Source organism: Tiliqua scincoides, chromosome 12 (assembly GCF_035046505.1).
Source record: "Tiliqua scincoides isolate rTilSci1 chromosome 12, rTilSci1.hap2, whole genome shotgun sequence".
NCBI classification, from domain to species: Eukaryota; Metazoa; Chordata; class Lepidosauria; order Squamata; family Scincidae; genus Tiliqua; species Tiliqua scincoides.
Window position 1 is genome coordinate 4622884 of NC_089832.1, and position 3634 is coordinate 4626517.

Here is a 3634-nt window from a genome sequence, read left to right on the forward strand (position 1 = left end):
CTGGGTCCCAGTGGCATAGCTAAGGGATCTGGTACTGGGGGGGGGGCACAAACATTTTTACCACCCCTTGGGGTGTTAGCATCCTCTAGGGTTCAGATGCTCAGAACCTCCCTGGGGCATCCATGAGGTGGTCTGAGGCTAAGTGTGGCCTCTCTGGGCCTTGGAAGGTGTAAGAAAGCTTCCTGGCAGCCCACTAAGGCATTCCAAGGCACACAGAAGTCATGTGCGGCTTCCCTGCACCTCCAAACTCTTCCTGGACGCTTCGAGATCTGCTGTCAGGGGTACTGTTTGGCACCACCTCAATGTACCCCCCTGCTCCCCTTTAGCTATGCCACTTCCTGGTTCAGCTCTTCAGCTGACTTGAGAATGAGACACCTTAAACCTTCTGTGATAAGAGGCAAAAGTCATGTGTGACTTCCCTATGCTTCCAAACTCTTCTTGGACACCTCGATATCTGTTGTCTGGGGTACTGTTTCGCACACCCTCAAGGTATGGTGAGGCACCCCCTCAATGTACCCCCTGCTCCCCTTTAGCTATGCCACTTCCTGGTCCAGCTCTTCAGCTGATTTGGGAATGAGACACCTCAAAGCCTTCTGTAATAAGAGGCAAAAGAGAAAGCAAAGACATGTTCTCGAGATAACAAATTCAATTTGCAAGACGGGAGCTGGAAATGTGTCTCATTTTAAACAAATCAGGCTGTGAAAATATATATATAAAAGCATGCTCTGTGGGGGTAATGAGGCTAAGATCCTATTTAATGCAAAAATAAAAATAAAAATGAGTTTGCATGTTATCAATAGCTTGCACAGACTTTAATGGAAATTTGTTATCGTCCGTTCCGGCTGCAAGCCCATGATAGATCCATGAGTTGCTCCAGATCTTTCTGACCTTCTCATGAAGGAAGCTCTGGTAATTAGCAAACACCAGTGTCTGTGCAGTGGGGTGTCGGAGTCTCCGTCCTTGCAGCTCTCTTCTCATTCATGCATCATGCCCCCTGTGGAGGGTTGTGTTGGCAGAATTCTTCAAGGGGCAAGCGTCTGAAGGCAAGGCGAGTTTCATTATTATTTTTTTTTTTCCCCAAAGGATCCTAATTAAAGTAGAACACAACAAACGGGCTGTTGAGGTCTGCGGTTCGATAGCCAGACCTGCTCTCGTTCCAATCATGCATTCTGAGAATGAAAGCGAGGGGGGCGGGCATGACCTCGAATGCTGGACGTGTCCCAAACGTCTGGGCAGTCAGCTAAATGTACGAACAGCTCCTCTCTCATTGCATAGACAGCCTGCCCTTCTTCCAAACAGTTCAGGTCAGCAGAGAAGGTTCTCTCTTCTTTCATTTGAACCTCTTAGGCTACAATCCTGTACATTGGTGGTGCCCAAGCTTATCATGGTTATGGTGCCCATCTTTTGTGGCAGTCTTCTTCCAGGGCAATGCCATCTTGGATCTTGTGAGATCTCATGCAATCCAAGATGGCAGCATCTGGGAAAGCCAGGAAGAAGACTCTGAGGGGGATATACCATGGTGTCCCTGTGAGTTGCTGCTCGGAGAGTTAGGACAGACAAAAGAAAATATTTCTTCTCAGCGTGTATTTCGTCTGTGGAACCCCTTGCCACAGGATGTGGTGATGGCATCTGTCCTAGATGCCTTTAAAAGGGGATTGGACAAATTTCGGGAGGAAAAATCCATCACAGGTTACAAGCCCTGGTGTGTATGTGCAACCTCCTGATTTTAGAAATGGGCTATGTCAGATGCAAGGGAGGGCACCAGAATGAGGTTTCTTGTTGTCTTGTGTGCTCCCTGGGGCCTCTGTGAGATACAGGAAGCTGGACTAGATGGGCTATGTCCTGATCCAGCAGGGCTGTTCTTATGTTCTTATGTTCACCCTCAAGCACCCTGGCACACAGTTTGGGAACCCCTGCTGTACTTGCTTACCTCGGAGTAAGTCCCATTGAACTCAGCAGGACTGACTTCTGAGTAAAGATGCAGAGGATTGTGCTGACAACAACCTTGTGAGGCAGGTCAGGCAGAGAGAAGGTGATTGGCTTAGTGTACTTCATGACTGAGCAGGAAGTTGAGGTTCCTCGCTCCAACATTCTGCATCCCACTGGCTCTGGTAATGATGAGAATCAAATCAGGATTATTTTCTCCATTCAAAACATTCTGCTGTATGACATCAAGGGCCCATCTTGTCCAACCTCCTGTTCCTCACAGTGGTCTCCAAACCCCATTGGGACACCAGCAAAGATGACATATAACCCTCTCCTACTGCTAGAGCAGGGGTCTCTAAACCCTGGCGTGGGGGCCAGATGCAGCCCTTGACAAGTATACCAGCAACTATTCCACAGGTGAAGCATTATCCAGGAGAGGGTGGGTTTTAATGTGCTGAATACCTGTCTTTTCTACTTTTAAGTCATAGGTACCCTGCCAGAAAATAAACATGGCAACACTCTTTAATGTGTTTGAAGAATGGGTGCCTCCATTTGCCAGGCAGTCACCCCTCTTTATCTCACTGACCTCAGCCTGCCTTAGTTTCACATATTTATACCGTTTTTTCAGGCCCAACCATGGAGAAAACACAATTTCCTTGCATTAAAGACAGTAACCTTAAATGTCATTTAAGTAAAAGTCAAAGCAATCATAAAAAAGCACACCGCAGGTGATTTGACCATTTGATATTTAGAAACAAAAAGTCTTATCTCTCTCCTTTTAAGCTAAGTAGTCTGGATAATCAATACTCATATAAAAGATATTGCTTCAGGTTCCTACATTGTTTATAACTCAGATATTGCTTTGCTACAACCTGCCGTCATTGTCGCCGCTGGTAACAGGAGGGGATTTGGGAGTAATATGCTCATAAATCTCCCCCACGGCGCATTAAAGCCTGCCGTGGAAAAACACCACCATTAATCAGCTCGATCAGTTTAGCAAAACTTTGCCACGGAGGGTGGCAAACCCACTTAGGGGGTGGAAACCCACTTAGGTTGTTCAGTCTAGAAAACAAGGCACCTAAGGGAGGATATGATTGAGACATGGGATGGATGGAGGGATGTCCTCTGGTTTTTGGTGTGTGGGAGAATCAGGACATCCAGGAAAATTGGTGGGAGAGGAAGAAAAGGAAAAATAAAGAATTCTTTAGCCAGTGTGTGATTAATCTGTGGAACACCTTGCCACAGGATGTGGTGATCCTGGCCTTTTGAAAGGCCTAGATCAAGGGTGGCCAGTAGTGGTGTCACCCCTCCTTCAGGTGCATCACCCAATATGGTCTGTACCCCCACATCATCCTAGCGACGCCACTCATCCGCCATAACCAATGCAGCCCCTCTATATGCCGAAACCGGGATGAGTCCCCTGTTTTTGCCGCCTGTGTGGTACTGCAAACACTGAGGGGTGGTCTGCACTTGGCTTGGTGGGTATCAGGTTGACCAGAGCTTCTGGTTTGGCAGTCGTGCATGTTCAAAAATGTCTCGGGATTGCGGTCGATCCACAAATTGAACATGAGTCTGTAGTGTGATGCAGTTGGACAAAAAAAAAAAAAAAAAAAAGGCAATTTTAGGCAACATTGATAGAATCATATTTTCCAAGACATGGGATGTATCCCACTTCATTCCACCCTAGTCAGACCTCATCTGGAAGATA